The 19,737-nt window shown below is 42.6% G+C and overlaps 1 protein-coding gene across 1 annotated transcript in view; it reads left to right on the forward strand.

Annotated features, from left to right (window-relative positions):
- MYO18B (myosin XVIIIB) overlaps positions 1-18,407 on the forward strand; it is a 318,984-nt gene extending 300,577 nt beyond the window's left edge. The window contains exon 44 of the mRNA XM_054469702.2: positions 16,330-18,407. The gene's annotated coding sequence lies outside the window, so the exon portion shown is untranslated. The remainder of the gene's footprint in view (positions 1-16,329) is intronic.
- The last annotated feature ends 1,330 nt before the right edge of the window (positions 18,408-19,737 follow it).

Below are 19,737 nucleotides of genomic sequence, written 5' to 3' on the forward strand. Positions count from 1 at the left end.
CTATTTACTTGGGGCTCTCTCCACACAGCTGTGAGGTCCAGGACCCAATTCATGGTTGATGCTAAGGAAATTTATCATAAAACACCTACTAGGTGTCAGGCTTTATCTGGCACCAGAAATAAAGCAGTAAATAAAACAGACAGATAATTCACATTCTCCTGCAATTTACATGATAGTTGGGGGTGGGAGCAAATGGTAAACAAGAGGAGTAAGTGAACTATACAAGATATTAGGACGCTGAAAGTGTGGAGGAGGGAAAAAAAGGAAGCTGTAGAAGGGACTAGAAGGCATTGGAAGTGGTGCAGCGAGCATTTTAGATAGAGTGGGCGGGAGAAGGCCTCCTTGGGAAAGACATTTAAGTAAAGATCTGAAGAAAGTGAAGCAGCCAGCCTTGTCTAGAACTTGGGGAAGAGCATTCTAGGCAGAGGGAACAGTCAATGCAAAGGCCCTGAGGTAGGAGCATGAATGGCACTTTTGAGCACCTTCAAGGAGGCTAGTATGGCTGGAGTACGATGATCGAGCGGGTGAGGAATGGTGGACAAGATCAGAGAGGTGATGAGGGTCAGATGATGTAGGGCCTTGTAGGACTTTGTAAAAATGTTGGCCTTAACTGAGAGTAAGGATGGAAGCCATTTAGGGTGACCAATCATCTCACTTTGCCCAGGACTGAGGGAGCTCTTGGGACACAGAACTTTTGGTGCTAAAACAGGGAAAGTCCTGAGCAAACTAGGATGAGGTTTGACCTAGGTCCTAGAGCAGGGTTGTCCAACCCACGGCCCTTGGGACTCCTGTGACCCAGGGCAGTTCTGAATGTGGCCCAACAGAAACTCATAAACTTTCTTAAAGCATTATGAGATTCTTTTAGAGTCTTTTTTTTTTCCTCATAAGCTATCATTAGTGTTAGGGTATTTTATGAGTGGTCCAAGGCAATTCTTCCAGTATGGCCCAGGGAAGCCAAAAGATTGGTCAAGCCTGTAATCCCAGCACTTTGGGAAGCTGAAGTGGGAGCGTCACTAGAGCCTAGGAATTCAAGACCAGCATGGGAAACATGGTGAAACCCTGTCTCTACAAAAAAAAAAAAAAACAAAACTAGAAAATTAGTCGGGCATGGTGGCACGTGCCTGTAATCCCAACTACTTGGGAGGCTGAGGCAGGAGAATTGCTTGAACCCAGGAGGTAGAGGTTGCAGGGAGCCAAGATTGTGCCATTGCACTCCAGCCTAGGCAACAGAGTGAGACTTTATCTCAAAAAAAAAAATAATAATAATAATAAAAAGACTGGACACCCCTGCCTAGAGCCAGTGTAGACTTTGGAGCAGAGTTTTGACATGATTTTACCTGGGATTTTTGCTGATCTGTCTGGTTGCTGGATACAAAATAGGCTCTAAGGAGACAAGAGCAGAATTAGGGAGACCAGTTTGGAGGTTATGAATCCAAGTGAGGGATGAAGATGTCTCAGACCAGAGTGGTAGCAGTGCAGGCATGAGAAGTAATGAACTTCTGAATAAATTTAGAAGGCAGCACCAACAGGAAAGTTGCACTGGAGAAATGAGGGCCTGTTCCCTGTGTCACAACCTGGCAGATGACCTCCTGGCAGGTGACGTGCCCAGCTCCCCTGGGTAAGGCAAGAGCTAGATCCTTTCTTCCCTGGGCTTCCTCTCAGTCTCACTGGTGGGAGAAGCCAAGAAATAGCGACTATCTGCACCTTCTGAGTGTCCCCAGGATGCTGTCATCACGGCTCCACCCTAAGGAGCCAGAGAAGGCGAGGCATGTGCCCTCTTTCTACAGATGAAGAAATTGAAGCTCAGAGAGTGATAGGCCCCCGGGCACCCATCAAGCATGTGTCAGAGCTGGAACTGCACCCTGGGTTCACTCCCCCACCAGGTGTCAGGCAGGCCTGGTGTTCAATGCCAACCTTTGCAGAGTGTAACTCACCCGGGACACTTCTAAGACTCAGTGTTCTCATTTGTGAAATGGAGATAATGATGCCTGCCAGCTGCATCCTAAAAAGTAAAGGAGACTATGCCTGTGAAAGTGCTCAGCACAGCACGGAACATGACGCCTAGTAGGCCCTCAGTAATATCAGCTTCCCTTATTCCCCTAGACCCGTCCCCCGGCCTGCCCTTGCAAATCTTTTCTAAGTTAAAAGATGTTCTTAAAGACTGTTTGGGGGAGCCCAGTGGAGCCATTCTGTCCAGCCGAGTGGGGAATATTTACATCTTCTTTTCTAAAGGCAAACGATTTCATAGAGAGGCGGAATTAGTTCCCGAGTAGCCTCAGGGCTGTTTTGTAAATACATAGCTATGAGTGTTACAGGAGCCCCCGTTTGTCCAGCAAACCAGAACAGAGATGCTAAAGGCTGTAAATATCAGGACATTCTCTCTCCCAGCTCCAGTTTTAGAAAGCCAGAAATTCATTTCACTCCTTCTCTCTCCCTCTTCAAATACTCATTCATTCATTCATTTATAAATTCACTCAGCAAGCATTTCTTGAGTACCTATTATGTGCTAGGCACTGGGCTAGGCACCACAGAACTAAGCAGGAGCAAGAGAAAACAGAGTCCTGCCTTCAGGGCACCGGACCTTGGTGCCTGGTACACAACAAAGCAATGACTAATCACAATGACCATAGCTCATGTTTCTAATTTTTTTATTGAGATCTACTTTGCTTGCAGTGAAATTGCTGAGACCTAAAGTGTGTTGCTCAGTCTGTTTGGATGAATGCATGTCAGGACAGGACATTTTTAATCACCCTAGAAAGTTCCCTCGTGTCTCTTCCCAGTCAAGTGTTCCCTCCTCCCACAAGCAACCACTGCCCTGATTTGTATCGTCATAGGTTATTTTTAACTATTCTAGAATTTGATACAAATGGGATCATGCAAAACATACTTTTTTTGGTGCAGACTTCTTTCACTCAGCAAAACATTTTTGAGATTCATCATATTATTAGATGAGTCAGTAGTTTGTTTTTTTTATTGCTGAGTAATATTTCATTGTCCAAATATACCACAGTCATCTTATTTATTTTCCTATAGATGAATATTTAGACTGTTTCCAGTTTGGGATTGTTATGAAGAGAGCTGCTATGAACATTTGTGTTCAAGGTTTTTTATGGACATTCATTTTTGTTACTGTTGGATAAATACCTAGTTGTGTTTGTCCAGATTGCTGGGTCTTAGGGTAGATATATGTGCAATTTCTTGAGAATTTGCTGTTTTCTTCTTCCTGTTTTTTTTTCTTTTTTCTTCTTCTTCTTCTTTTTTTTTTTTGAGATGGAGTCTTGCTCTGTCGCCCAGGCTGGAGTGCAATGGTGCGATCTTGGCTCACTGCAACCTCTGCCTCCCGGGTTCTTGCAATTCTCCTGCCTCAGCCTCCCGAGTAGCTGGGATTACAGGCGTGCACCACCACATCTGGCTAATTTTTTTTGTATTTTTAGTAAAGATGGGGTTTCACCATGTTGGCCAGACTGGTCTCGAACTCCTGACCTCGTGATCCGCCTACCTCGTCGGCCTCCCAAAGTGCTGGAATTACAGGCGTGAGCCACTGCACCCGGCCTTCTTTTTTTCTTAGAGTTGAGGGTCTTACTATGTTGCTCAGGCTGGCGTTGAACTCCTGAGCTCCTCAGCCTCCTGAGGGTTACATGCACCTGGCGTGTTACATACACGCCGTTGCACCTGGCTTTACTGTGGTCTTTTCTATTCCTGCCAGCTGTGTAAAGGAATCCCAGCTCCTCCACATCCTTAGCCTCATTTGATGATGTTGGTCTTTTAGTTTTAGCCATTATGGTGGGTGTATAGCAGTATCTTATTGTGCTTTTAATTGGCATTTTTCTAATAACTAATGAGGTTGAACACATTTTCAAGAACTTATTAGCCATTTGCATAATATTCTTGCGTGATGTGTCTGTTCAGGTTTTTTTAATTGAGTTGCTTGTTTTTTATTATCCAGTTGTAAGAATTCTTTATATGTTTTAGATGCAAGTTCTTTGTCAGAGATATGTTTTGCAATATTTTCTTCCAGTCTGTGGTTTGCCTATTTGTATTCTTAAAGATGTATTTTGATGAGCAGATGTTTTTATTTTTGGTAAAGCCAGTTTATTATTTTTTTCCTTCATGATTCATGCTTTCTAAACCCTTTCTAAGAAATCTTTGCCTTCTCAAAAGGTCACTGAGATATTCTCTCATCTTTTTCTTCCAGCATCTTTCTGTTTTAGTTTATAATTTATACTTAGGTCTATGATCACTTATAATATACTAGGGACATATTAAGTGCTTAACGTGGAGTGTCTTATTTAATTCTCCCTGACACGTCTATGAAGAAGATACAAACATTATCTCCATTTTCACATAGGATGACTTTCATTTAGGTCTCTTATTGAGTTTCACTCATGTATCTACTTCTTTGTTCCATAAATACTTGCCTACCATTCATTGTGGAGCCAGGAAGAACTGCATCTGAATTTGCATTTGACCATCACATTGAAGACTCTCAGTTCTGACGTGGAGAAAACAGCAACTGTAGCCAGGAAGGACTTCACAGAGGAAGAGGGTTGGGATAGCTGTGGAAGGCTGGGTACAATGCAAATATTCGAGTATAAGGAGAAGAGGCCTCTAGAGAGAGGAAATGCATGAGTGAAGGTGCAGAGGCTGGAATGCCTATTGTTGAGATGGTTTGTCCAATGGCAATGAGTGTGGCAAATTTTAATCATGGCCCCAGTAATTCATCTCTCCCTGTACCCTTGGGTTGTCATGTGACCTTGGAGTTCCTATCATCAAGGCAGAGTATTTCCTTCCTATGTGACTGTTTCTTTTTTTTTTTTTTTTTAGCCAACAGAATGAGGCAGAATACACAGTATACCAGTTTTAAGTCTATGTCTCAAGAGGGCTTGCACATTTCTGCTTGCTCTCTTGTGTCTCTGTCATCTCCATGGAAACACGCCTGGGCTGACCTGCTGGTTCATGAGAGTCACATGGAGCATGACTGGGTCACTTCAGACATCCTAGCCAAGGCCATTCAAGACCTTGCCAATAGCCAGCAAGCCAACCTCCAGTGTGTCAGTTGGGTCATCCAAGAAACAGACATGTAGATGGAGTTAGGAGTACAAGATGGTGAAAGACAAAAGGTGACAGAAGCAGAATTAGGCAGGGAAAGGCTTTAGACCTCAATGTCCATCTGATATCTATTATATGAAAGGAGGGAAGAGAAACAGGATCGGACAGAGAGCCTAAGCTCATGATCATATTGGACAAAGTCTCAACCAACCCAAAAGGGAGCGCTGGAGCAAAAACTTTCCTATATAGGAATCAAGCACTGGGCAGAACAGCCAGGCTCTGGCACTCTGCTCTATTAAGTCATTATCCGAGGGCTGCACCCCAACTGTGGGGCCTTGGCTTGAAAGCCAAGGGAGATTCTGAAGATAGTAGCAACTTGAAGCTGTCAAGTAACTGCGGCTTTTGCAGCTGAACATAAAGTTCTTTTTGATGTGAGATGCAAGCAATGTACCTTCAAGACTGACACCCGCAAATAGGTGAAAGGTCCTAGCCAAGACCAGCAGAGCAGAGCAGAACCACCTAGCCAACAACTCCAAGCACATGAGCAATAAACAGTTACCAGTGTATACCACTGGGCTTCTGTGAGTGTTGTTAGCAGTGTTATTGTGACAACAGGTAACTGACACAATGAGTTAGTTCTGCTCTCAACTGACAGGCATTTCACCTCTCATTGGGGAAAAATGGAGGCTCTGCTACTGCTGAATAAATAAATAGTCGTTATTCATTGCATATGTGTCTGACTCTGCTAGGCAACCCATTTCCATTTAATAGTATATGTGCTTATGACTTCAGTAAGTATCAGTTTGTATTGAGTAGCACAATTGTGGCGTCCCAGCAGCTGTTGAGGGTTAGGGGATGGGGGAGATTTTATGCAGCCACTAAAATACAGCAACTGTCAAAAAAACCTTAGCATACTTGTTACTTATTCATGCTCATCCACTTACACACTTGTGATTTGGGGGCAGAGGGTGAGCATTGTTGTCTGTGCTCATTGAATCTGGGGAAATACCGTAAATAATGGCCTCTAGGGAGAGAAGGCAATTTCACCTTCTAACTTGCACTAACTCAGAATTATTCTGAAGTGGGGCACCATGACAGATGTGAAAGCCTCAGAAATGTCCTCAAGGGCACCTACCAAGTATTTCCCCTACATTTCTTCAACTTCTCCATTTTGCTTCCTTTATCTAATCTATCAGTGGGACTTTTGACTCTACCGGGAAAATATCCAAATAGGTCCATTGCCCTCTACTCCCACCACTGCCACTCTTGTTAGAGCACCAGCATTTCTTGCTTGGATGCTGTGATCATCTCCTACTTAGCTCTACATTTTCACTCTTGCCCCTAGGTGTCTGTTCTTAGCCCAATAGCCAAAGCAATTTTGTTAAAAGTGAAGTCCAATCAAGACATTCCTTCCCTCAGAATTCTTCCGTGGCTCCCTATGTCACTCCAAATAAAAACAAAATTATTACCATGAGTTTTTCTTATCCATTAACAGGAAACAAACCACCCCAACACCTAGGGCTTAAAATAATATTATTTCCCACTGGGGTAGCTGGAAAGTCCAATATCACCTTACGCACATGGCTGGTAGTTAGAGCTGGTTGCTGTCAGAGATCCAGTGGGGCCATCAGGTGGGTGCCTCAGTTCTCCTCCATGGGTTTGCCTCCACATGGCTGCTTAGGCTTCCTCCAACCATGGTGGTTGAGCCCAGGTGCAAGAGTTGCAAGAGGTGAAAGGGGAGGTTGCAGAACTTCAAAGCCCAAGTCTTGGAAACTATGCAGTATCACTTCTACTGCCTTCTATTAGTTGGCCCATTTTTTTTTTTTTTTTTTTCTTAAGACAGAGTCTTGCTCTGTCACCCAGGCTGGAGTGTAGTGGCATGATCTCGGCTCACTGCAAGCTCCACCTCCCGGGTTCACGCCATTCTCTTGCCTTAGCCTCCTGAGTAGCTGGGACTACAGGCACCTGCCACCATGCCCGGCTAATTTTTTGTATTTTTAGTAGAGACGGGGTTTCACCGTGTTAGCCAGGATGGTCTCAATCTCCTGACCTCGTGTTCCACCCACCTTGGCCTCCCAAAGTGCTGGGATTACAGGCGTGAGCCACCGCGCCCTGCCAGTTGGCCCATTTTTATTGTATGTGTGTTTAGGGGGGATGCTACAAAAAGGCATGACTATTGAGAGATGTAGTTCACTGGGAGGTCGGGAGGAGGTGTCGCCAATATAACCGGTTACCACCGTGAACTATCCTTGTGCTGTCCAATAAGATAGCCACTAGCCATATTCAGCTACTGAAAGTTTCAAGTGACCAGTCCAAACTGAGATATGTTGTAAGCATAAAATGCATATCAGATTACAAAGACATGATATAAAAATGTAAAATAAATCATATTAATAATTGTATATATGTAAAATAACTTGAAAATATTTCATTATATTGGGTTAAATATTTTAAATTAATTTCTCTTGGTTATTTCTATTCGTTTGAATATCTCAAAATGTTAAACATATTCTGGCTTGCATTCTATTTTAGTTGCATAGATCTACTCCAGTCCCTGTTTACCCCCTCTGACATCTAACACCATGTTCCTTTCATTCTTCAATTCCTGCCACACTGGCGGCCTGTCAGTTTCTTTTCTACCTCTGATCCTTCTCTTGTGCTGTTCCTTGTGTGTGGAATGCTCTTCCCATTGGAATTCTCATGGCCGGCTCTTTCTCATCCTTCACATCTCAGCTTCAACGTGCTTTGCTGTCAGAGTCTAGAATAGACTTCCTCCGGTTACTTTAGTCCCCACTCCCTGTTTATTTTCTTCGTGGTCTGCATCACACGTTGTACTGTAGTTATTGGTCTGCGTGTTTTTTTGTTTTGTTTTGTTTTTGTCTGTTTCAGCTACTACTCAGTAAAATCCATGAGGACAAGAACTCTTTCCTGGCATGAAACAGAAACTCAAAATATGATTTTAAAAGAATGCCCTGAAAAGTCTTGGCAGATATACTGAAGAGTCCCCAGACTCTAGACCAATGTGATAAATGTGTGGGGGAGTCCCAGATCCCAAGATCAAGCCTTAGATTTACAAGTAGTGCCATCATTGTTATTACCATTATTGTTTTTAGTGGCTGGGGGTTAAAGACCTCTGGGGAATTCTGAGGAACAGGGGTGGGGTGCAGAGCATGACTCCTGTGACCTGCCTGTGGGGTCCTTCTGCATCAGCAGAAATGAAAGTGGCGCAGAACATGCCAGACCTTCTCACAGCTAGAACCCACCGTTCTATGGCTTCCTTTTATCCTGAGGCCAAAACCTCTCAACTCTTTCCGCTGTGACCTACAGGACTAGACGCACATGATGCTCAAAGAGTATTTGCTCGTTATCTCCTCTCATTATATATATAAAAAAAAACACGTGTTGGCTATTGTGAATAGTGCTGCAATGAACATACGCATGCATGCGTCTTTATGACAGATGATTTATATTCCTTTGGGTGTACACCCAGTGATGAGATTGCTGGGTTGAATGGTACCTTTTCTTTCAGCTCTTTCAGGAATTGCCACACTGCTTTTCACAATGGTTGAACCAATTTACACTCCCACCAACAGTGGTAGAAGTGTTTTCTTTTCTCCACAACCTCGCCGACACTATTGGGTACTAGGCTTAGTACCTGGGTCACGAAATAATCTGTACAACAAACTCCCATGACATGAGTTTACCTACATAACAAACCTGCACATGTACCCCGAACCTAAAATAAAAGTTAAAAACCTCTAAAATCTTAAAAAAAAAAGAATGTAGGATGGGAATAGCAGACTACCAGGACAAGGATTGACTGCACAGGGGCTGCCCCCAGCTGTCAAACAGTACCCTAAAGATCTCCAAAGTGGCAACCAGCCCCCAGCACCTGTTCATCTGAGATGCAATGGCAATGGAAAACAGAAACCACCTATCTAGAGACCCAAGGAGCATTTTAAGAACAACAGAAAGCAGGGGTGAAGTGAATGAAAGAAGAAAGGTAATTTAATTTCAATGCAATTACTTCAAGTACAGTAAACACAAGCATCTGGTTTTGGAAAGATTGAGTGGAAGAGGATATACTTTTTGTAACAGCCTACTCCAGAGTCACAGGTCTTATTTGCCATTTATTTAAGCATTGGGGAGTACAGTAAGTTTATTCAGAAGGAGATAATGGATGTGAATGCATTTTGTAAACTTTATAGTGCCTGGGAGATAAGAGGTGATGGTTATATTTTGCAAGCATAATGTGCTCTTGATAAAACAGTCCTAAAGGTTTCATAAGTACAGAAGTGAGATCATCTTGTTCACCACTGAATCCTCAGTGCCCAGCACTGGGAGATACCAATAACTATTGTTGGATAAATGAGTGACTGAATGAAGAAATGACTAATCACTGGGCTGGGACTCCAGAGGCCTGAGTTTGTGTCCTGACCACACCTCTGAGTGGGCTTGGGCAAATCATGTTACCTCTCTGAGCCACTGTTTCCTCATCTATAATCATAGTACCTGCCCTGAGAATTCAGTGGAAAAATGTATGCTAAGTGCTGGGCACAGTGGCTGGTACACAACAAGTACAAAATAATAGCATACTTTCTTTTGCATTGCAAAGTCAAAATGCAGACTCAATACATTGGAGCTTCTAAAAATTTAAAATACAGCTGTCCTTACAAAGTGATTCAGAGTCAATGCTTCAGTTGATTTCAATTCTTATAAGCAATGCCCTTCAGAAAAACAGCACTATTTATCTCTGGTGGGAAATTAAATTATAAAACAAGTAAACCCGGGTGAACATCACCCATCAGGCCGTGACAATGGGTGCGTGGAAACTGATGAGCCGTCATTAATTTCTCCCGCAGAATCACTACCTAAATATGAGTTGGCAGTGTGGGGAAAAGGAAGCCATGTATCTGTGGCCAGATACAGACTCATAGATGCACTGACAATGTCATAATTACACACCGGAAGTATGTCGTGCGGAGTTCAGTGTTCAGTCGAAGCCCTGTCATCATGGGGACAAGGTAGCTTCCTTGGGAATTTTGATATACAGACTGTAGACCAGAAGTGTTCTCAGAGTTCAGCCATGCCTCTGTACTGGGCTAGGGGAGTGTTTCAAGATGGCCTTCTGCAGTCACTTCTGCTGGTGTTGGGTGGAGGGTTGTTAGGGAAGAGAATAACAAAACTATTTGAACAGATGAGGATCTGGGGATGTATCATTATTAAATGGCACTGATAGGCTGAAGATCTCCTGGTCTTATTGTATCTGAATTTTCTCGACAGGGCACGTAGGAATATGGAAGGCAGAGGGACAACACAGCTCTGCTACTTCCCCGTTCTTGGTAACTTTCTTAACCCCACTACACTTTATCTTTAGTTTTCTTACCTGTACAGTGAGGATACGAAGAGTCCTTACCTCCCCAGGTATTTAGATGAATTACATGTTAGAACAGTGGCAGGTGCATAGAAAATGCCCAATAAATATTAGATATTGTTATTGTTGCTTATGAGTAGTGATGAGGGACCCTGAGAAGGTCCACCAGCGAATAGGTCCTATTTGTAGGATAAAAGGTTGGATGAGGTTGGGGAGAAAAATTGCTGGAAAGAGTTACAAGTGATGTTAAGAAGCAAGTATTGAAGGTAAACCTGACAAGCTATTAAGTTCAAGGACAGGTATGGTTCTGAGAGAGAGGGAGATGAAGATGCAAGGTCGGGAGACAGGTCACCTGCAGGAAAAAAGCGTGTGTTACATATTTAATACTTACATGACGAGTAAGACTTCAAGATAGTGATCAAAGCAGAAAACTACAATGTATTGAGTATCTATTATCTTGTAGATGCATGCTAGGTATTTTAGGTACATAGTCTCACAGCCAGAGAAGTTATGGATAATTGGTCCCTTTTTTTTGAGATGGAGTCTCGCTCTGTTGCCCAGGCTGGAGTGCAGTGGCGCAATCTCTGCTCACCGCAAGCTCCACCTCCCGGGTTCATGCCATTCTCCTGCCTCAGCCTCCTGAGTAGCTGGGATTACAGGTGCCCACCACCACGCCCGGCTAATTTTTTGTATTTTTAGTAGAGACAGGGTTTCATCATGTTAACCAGGATGGTCTTGATCTCCTGTAATTGGTCCCATTTTACAGTGAGAAACCAGAGGTCTGAGCAGTGAAATGCTTTGCCAAGTCACATAGCTAATAAGGAAAGAGATGGGATTTGAATCCAAGTCTGTCTCCAAGTGAGTGCAATTTTCTTCCTAAAAAGAAAAAGTTTCATTATAAAGGAAGACTTGCCTGTGAAAAAAGAAGTATAAAAAGACATGCAGTGAAAAATGTTTCCTTCCTACTTCTACCCTTGACCCTATTCCCCATGGGTAATCATTCCCAGTGATTTCTTGTTATCTTTCCTGATATATTTTTAATGCATGGACAAGCAGGAGTATAAAATGCACAGTTTTTTAAAGGTACATGTCTTAGAAATGTATGCATTTGTGTGAATTTTACAAACACAAATTTGAGCATATTAAATAAATGTTTCTACACATTACTTTTTGCACTTAAAAACGTATTTTGAGGATCTTTCTGTATTAGCACAAAAATACCACCATAATATACCATTGCATGAATGTACCATCATTTTTTAACCAGTCCCCCTTGATGAACACTTGGATTGTTTTTAGCCTTTTGCTTCTATCATGTTGTAATGAATATCCTTACATGTGCATCTTTGGATATATGTTTGAGGTCATTTGTGGAAGGAATTTTTGAAGGCAAGTGCTATGTTGAAAGGTGTATTTTTCTTTTTGTTGTTTTAGTAGATTTTACTGGAATGGAAATTGGGTGTGGTTTTTCACTATTCTAAACCTCCCCAGTGTCTGTTGTTGGCTGTTTTGTGGGTTGGCTTTTTAGGGGTTAAAGGCACAGGTTGGAGGATGGGATTCCCTCCAACTTGGCTGCAGGTTGTTTTGAGATGGTATTGATAAGTTCATACATTATCTTCTTGTCAACTAAGAAAGGTCATCCCAATTTATTGGGCTGGTTACCAAAGATAATGGTGGCAATTCAGCAATTTAGTGTTTGTGTCATTTTATAGGTTGGCCTGTTGCTGTTTTAACAGAAACACTGGGATTAATGGATGTATATTCTCACTCCTTCCCTCCCTTCCCCTACTAAGGAAAATGTTTTCATTGTTCACTCAGCATTCCCATCATCCCCACCAGACATTTATTATGCAAAAAGGAAAACTCATGAGGGATGAGAACCAAGGGGTGGGAGTGGAGAGATTTAGTCCACAGATAAAAAGAACAAGAAAGAAAGAAGAGGAAAAGTTGGCAGCTTGCTGAGTTTTTGATTAAGAGTTGAGAATCGTGGAGAGGTTAGGAAGGGAATCACTTTGAAGCCGCTACTGTGTGGAAGGATAAGAGGTATTGGAAAAGGAGGCTTTAAACATATGAGTTATGAATTGGGTGTCTTTTTTTTTTTTTTGAGACAGAGTTTCGCTCTGTCGCCCAGGCTGGAGTGCAGTGGTGCGATCTCAGCTCACTGCAAGCTCTGCCTCCCGGGTTCACGCCATTCTCCTGCCTCAGCCTCCTGAGTAGCTGGGACTACAGGCGCCTGCCACCACGCCTGGCTAATTTTTTTTTTTTTTTTGTATTTTCAGTAGAGATGGGGTTTCACCGTGTTAGCCAGGATGGTCTCGATCTCCTGACCTCGTGATCCACCCGCCTCGAACTCCCAAAGTGCTGGGATTACAGGTGTGAGCCACCGCGCCCGGCCGAATTGGGTGTCTTTTTAAGATTAATATTGGAAATGTCTTTTAGTGCCTTTTGGCTGCTAGACTGATTCTTTGAATGTCATGTTCCTCCAAAACTGGACCATGTAGTACTCCAAAATGTGCTTGGGTTATGCTAATATCACTGTCATCATCATCAACCATCTTCATCATCACTGCTACTATTTGTCAAACACATTTCTGTGAAAGATACAGCATTAGATGTTTTACCTAATTAAAAAGTAAGGTAGGTAATATTACTATACCTATTTTACAGAGGGAAAAACAGAGGAAAGTGGTTCAGCATTTTTTGCTCCTGGCCTCATGGCTGGTGCCAGGGCTGGAACTTATACCCGTGTCTATTTCAAAAGCCCGTGCTTGAATCCCCTATCATCCTGGTCACCGTCTTATTACTGTAATCTATATTAATGCAAGGGTGTTCTTAATTTGTCCTCAAATATATGTTTGAGCCCTTTGGTAGTGAACCCCAAATTCATGGTTGCCTAAAAATTTTCCTAGAGAGCTAGATTGTGTCCCTTGGGAAACAATGAAGCATTAACTCCTAGGAATTGCATAAGGGTGATCAGGGCTGGAGTGCATTTGTAGGTAAAGGAAACAAGACCCAGTGACATGGAGTTGAGGAAGTCTGCTGATGCCCAAGAAGAGTGAGTCCGGGTGCCAAGAGATGAGACCATAGAATCAGACCCGGTCTAGCTATGAAGGAATCTGAATGCCAGGCTTCCAGATTTGGTTTTATGATAAAGATGTGAGAAATCTTTGATGGGTTTTGAGTAGATTTCCCTTCTAAAAAAATCACACCAGCTGCAAAAGAGATGATGCAACAGAAAGGGGAACTAGGAGGGGCTGGGGGACAATGGAAACACTGATGAAAAAGTCTAGGTAAGAGATGATAGTGGGTGAACTCAGGCCAACAGGAAGGGCTATGAAAGGACCTAGAAACTAATTGGATGTGGAGGCTGAGAAAAAGAGAGGATGCCTGGCTGCCTCTGGGGTTTCTAGTCTGGGTGACTGCTATTTTCCCAGGCCACTGCTTAGCATCAGCCCAGAGCAAGGAGCCCCAGGACCATGAATAAATCCTGCAGCCCCAGGACAGAGTTCTGTTGTTATCACTTGCTTTCTGCATTTTTACCTCCTTCTTATTCCATAATCCTTGCCCTGTGGAAAGGGGCTGACAGTTTCTTACCAGAGCTCAATTAAATTAGTTCTGAGCCCACCCCTTTTGCAAGTCCTGTGTGCCCGCTCAGTTTCCCTGCCAAGAAAATCTGCCCAGGCAGCAGAGCCCCATGCCAGAGATGTACAATCCCCTGTTACTATGATTAATTTGGATAAACATATGTCAGAGAAGCAACAGAAAGTGAGCTCTCCTCCGTGAACGAGAATAAGCTGTGTTGAACCTGGGATCATTCAAGCTTCAAATTTGTAGGCAACTTCCAGGGAGCACGGGATAAGGTGGAGTTACAAAATTTCAAAGCAACAAGGACACTGTATGTTCCTTGAGAGGAATCTCCTCATTGCAATTGCTTCTTCCAAGTTGGTTGATAAACAGAGCTGAGAGCACTGGAGAGGAACTGAGCCTTGATTTTTTCCTCACAGAGCCCAGAGAAAGAGCTACTGTTTATAGAGACAGTTTAATAGAGTGGTCTAGAGCTTTGGCACCAATGTCGATGGGACTTAGGGACACAGCCTGGCTCTGCCACTGACTGTGGAACCTTAGTCCAGAGACTGTGCCTCTGAATCTCACTTTTCATCTGCGAAACATAGGGTGATGATGTGATTTTTAACTCATCTGGGATCTTGAGGATCCCAGATATAAAGTGCATTTAAGCAACATAAACTTTCAAGCATCAGGCAGCATGCTAAACATCGATGCTGAATAAAGCAGACTGGCCCCCTGTCTTCTTAGACAGCACAGTCTAGTAGATCTTCACACCCCTCAGGCTTCATTAGTGACTGCCTCTTGTGTGCCAGACACCACACTGGGAGCTTTTGTTTATTATTATCTGCAGCTTCAACCAAAAGCTGAGAGGTAAGCATTGTATAGAGCCTGGTGTCTTTTCTCTTTAAAACACTAAGTTCATTTAAGGATGGGATTGATATGATCCTCTATCCACCAAGCCCTTGGTTAAAGAGGACCACTCTGTAGCATGACAACCTTCTCTTGTTACTTGGGGAGAAACTATCATCTATCTCGGGCTTTTAAATATAACCTTATTATATTCCATTTACCAAGGTTGGAAAGAGCCATGTTCTGGTCTTGGCTGGGATTTGTAAGACCTGGAGCATTGAAGAGGGCCCGTCTACTCTAATCCGGTGAGAATGAGGTTGCTAAGGAGACCATTGTCATATTAAATCAGTAAATACTGGGATGCTGATGGCTTCCCTGAAAAGGGGGTGCTTTCTCTTTTGAGAAAGGAAAACAATTCCCTTTGGATTGGAGGGGAAAAGCCATCGTGGAAAGTGGTGTTTGAAAAGAGAACAAACCACTTTGAAACTCTTTATCTTTCTGGCTTATCATGAGGCAAGAGGAGAGGCAGGAGGGACAGGAGCTGTATTTTACCTTATCAAGAAATCTAGGCTTCCTAAGCTTCCTTCTGGAAACCTTGTGCCCTATACTTAAGAGCAAGTGATTTTTTTAAAAGAGAGAAAAAATAAAGAAAAACAAAATTAGGAGAGCCAGTGCAGGAGAGAGTAAAAGACTGGTTTACTAAACAGCAGGCACCTAATGAGGCAAGGACTTTAGATGTCAAACTGGCTTGAAGATGCAGAAAAGACTGCACACTGCTGGAGGAACTAATCCTACGCCTGAGATGAGCTCATTCTGCTTGCTTAGGAAAAGCAAAGCAAAAGCATTAATCTGTTTCCTGATTGATAGCAGACTTGGATTAATAAAAAAAGTGCCTATGTATGTATTTCTTGCAATAAAATATTTATTACAGAATTTTAAAGAAAGATTGATTGACCAGATGAATAAATAGTATTCCAGGTTGCTGAAGTTTTAAGTTCTGTCCTCCAACAAATATAGATTTATCCAAGGTGTATTCAAATTTTTGAAACCCTCAGCCATAGCCAGTTGAGCTCCCGTAAGTAATGAGACTGGGTCTATATAAAGCCAAAATAGGAACCCTCCAAAGAACTCAGTTTCTCAACCACTTTCAGTTCATAAAATAAAATATCCATGAATTATAGGTGCTGGATGGAAACATAATGAAAATCTTATCCATCAATTTCAATTTGCAGAAGAAAAGGTTGGAAGCTAGAGAGGTTTGATGGCCTGCTCAAGGTCAAACGGGCCCTAACTAGAACCCAGGTATCCTCACTCCTGGTCCTGTCTACCTTCCACAAAGGAGACCTGTTGGTTTGTTTGATGGTTTCAAGTTCTTCATTAAATTAGCCAAGGTATGGCATCCTGTGGTCTCCCATCAGTTTGAGCCACAAGAATCTAACTTGATCAATTAATTCCCGCCTCATTTGATTCTGTTCTCTTCCTTCTCACAGGAAGTTACACTTCTGCCAACAACAACATCCACTCCTACTCAGCTCTTCGTTCCCCGCAATTCCTGTCTTGCCCGACCCCTGCAGAGTGGAAGAAGGTGATGGATGGGCAGAGAAAGGGGAGATGGACAGCTACCAGGGAAGAATCTGTGATTTGGGAGCCTTTTGGTGACATGCACATTCAAAGGACTAGGAAAGAATGGCTTTTTCAAACAGCATAAATAGAAAACCAGTGGGCCGAGCGCTCACTGCTACATAATGAACGTGCCTGCCTTTTCCTAACAACATTTGAAGTCGGTAATTGGCCCGACAGGGGACGTGAACTGTACACTGAGTCACAGAATAGTACAGAAAATCTCAGAATGGCTTCACCTCCCATCAGGAAAGCCGCCTGTGTACCAAGCCCTGTAGAGACACATTTCTGGCATTTGGAGGAGTGCAGACGTTCAAAATAAGAAAGGGCTTCAGAGGACAACCGTCCCCCGGGTTCCCGGCCTTTTCCACATCAGAAGACTCTTTGATATGTTCCCCTCTTTCCCTAGGGCCCCTTGTTCTAAAGGATGCAGCCAGCAAACTAAACTGCTCTGATCATCTAAAAAAAAAGGATATGTTTCCCACAGAATAACCACAGATCTATATAACGAATGATCACTCAGTTAATACGATGCCTCTAAAAGATAAGTGGCCTGTCTCATCTAAAATAATCATAATATCAATAATAATATGATTTTATTGGGTGCTTACTAAAGCCCAGATGAGGGATTTACAATGCTTATCTTACTTAATCCTTATGAGACTGTCATAAAGTTGTCTTTATTTCACAGTTCAGGAAACAGAGGCACAGACGAGTTCTGTAACTTACCAAACTAGGTTCAAAACTCAGATTTATCTGACTGCAAAGTCACTTTTTTTTTTTTTTTTTTTTGGATTTAGCTTCAAAGGGACATTGCCTTTACAAAGTTATTCTTAACCATGCTACAGTTTTTCTATTAGTTTTTTTGAAATATTGACACTCATTTGGGGGAATGCCCATCAATTTCTTCACAAGCTTTTGCAAGGTTGGAGGCTTTAGGTTAAGTATTGTTGTTTTGGTCTCAACTCTTCCCTTAATAGTTAAGATAATGGAGACCCACAGAGGGCTAGAAACTTGCTCAGTATCGACCTAGCTAATTAGCAGTAACACTAATTTTAAATGCTAGTTTTTAAAATTCTGGGTTCTGAGCTCTTTATGTCACACTCAGCTTCAGTGAGTAATAGTTGAACACCTATCAGAGGGAGAGCAGATAAGTAGCAAGGATGTCATCACCCTTATAACCAAATAGCCATGGCAGACATTACTAATCGATCATGGAAATCTTTCCTGCTGAACCTGGATGTGGCTCCATGCAGGCACTCCCAATCAATTAGAATTGGCAAATGAGATAAATCTTATTCACTATTGACACCATATGCAACACTGTTCAAGGTCCTCAAGATGATGTAAAACAAGCACAAAATGAATGTCTGCTTTCAAAAATGCTATCACTTTCAGAAAATTATTTCAGTCCAAAGTAATTTATTTCAAAGTACTAGGACAGACCAACTTCTTTTTTTTTTTTAAATTTTATTTATTATTGTTATACTTTAGGTTTTAGGGTACATGTGCTCAATGTGCAGGTTAGTTACATATGTATACATGTGCCATGCTGGTGCGCTGCACCCACTAACTCGTCATCTAGCATTAGGTGTATCTCCCAATGCTATCCCCCCCCACCCCCCACCCCACAACAGTCCCCAGAGTGTGATGTTCCCCTTCCTGTGTCCATGTGTTCTCATTGTTCAATTCCCACCTATGAGTGAGAATATACAGTGTTTGGTTTTTTGTTCTTGCGATAGTTTACTGAGAATGATGATTTCCAATTTCATCCATGTCCCTACAAAGGACATGAACTCATCATTTTTTATGGCTGCATAGTATTCCATGGTGTATATGTGCCACATTTTCTTAATCCAGTCTATCATTGTTGGACATTTGGGTTGGTTCCAAGTCTTTGCTATTGTGAATAGTGCCGCAATAAACATACGTGTGCATGTGTCTTTATAACAGCATGATTTATAGTCCTTTGGGTATATACCCAGTAATGGGATGGCTGGGTCAAATGGAATTTCTAGTTCTAGATCCCTGAGGAATCGCCACACTGACTTCCACAAGGGTTGAACTAGTTTACAGTCCCGCCAACAGTGTAAAAGTGTTCCTATTTCTCCACATCCTCTCCAGCACCTGTTGTTTCCTGACTTTTTAATGATTGCCATTCTAACCGGTGTGAGATGGTATCTCATTGTGGTTTTGATTTGCATTTCTCTGATGGCCAGTGATGGTGAGCATTTTTTCATGTGTTTTTTGGCTGCATAAATGTCTTCTTTTGAGAAGTGTCTGTTCATGTCCTTCACCCACTTTTTGATGGGGTTGTTTGTTTTGTTCTTGTAAATTTGTTTGAGTTCATTGTAGATTCTGGATATTAGCCCTTTGTCAGATGAGTAGGTTGCGAAAATTTTCTCCCATTTTGTAGGTTGCCTGTTCACTCTGATGGTAGTTTCCTTTGCTGTGCAGAAGCTCTTGAGTTTAATTAGATCCCATTTGTCAATTTTGGCTTTTGTTGCCATTGCTTTTGGTGTTTTAGACGTGAAGTCCTTGCCCATGCCTATGTCCTGAATGGTAATGCCCAGGTTTTCTTCTAGGGTTTAACAGACCGACTTCTAATACCAGTGATTTTTGGAGACAGACAGGCAATATCATGAATTGATACTGATAACCTGCTCACAAAGTCAAGATCAACCAGGATGAGAGTAGGGATAGGGACCACCTTGAGGGGACGGGATGTGAGAATGTGAGTGGGAAAAGGTGGTTGCTGGAGGGCCAGTCAATAGGAGAAGGCATTAACTCAAGAGAAATGTGTGAGTGCATGAAGCTGAGGGTGGAGGTGGAAGTGTAATTTGACAAGGAGGGACACTAAGATTGATAGCTGAGAGAGAATGTGGTATCCACTGTGCTTCAGGGACTGCAATAGTTTGAATGTTTGTCTCCTCAAATTTCATGTTGAGTTTGATCCCCAAAACTGGAGGTGGGGCCCAATGGGAGGTGTTAGGGTCAAAGAGACGATTCTCCATGAATGGCTTTGCGCCGTCCTCATGGTAATGAGTGAGTTCTCACTCATTACTTCCTGCAAGCGCTGGTTGTTAAAAAGAGCCTAGGATCTCCCCTGCCTCTCTCTCTTTCTTCCTCTCTCACTATGGGATCCCTGCACATACACTCACCTTTGTCTTCCACCATGAGTGGAAGCAGCTTGAGGCCCTCACCAGATGCAGACACTGTTTCTTGTACAGCCTACAGAACTATGAGCCAAAAAATCCTCTTTTCTTTATAATTACTCA

Source organism: Pongo pygmaeus, chromosome 23 (genome assembly GCF_028885625.2).
Source record: "Pongo pygmaeus isolate AG05252 chromosome 23, NHGRI_mPonPyg2-v2.0_pri, whole genome shotgun sequence".
NCBI classification, from domain to species: Eukaryota; Metazoa; Chordata; class Mammalia; order Primates; family Hominidae; genus Pongo; species Pongo pygmaeus.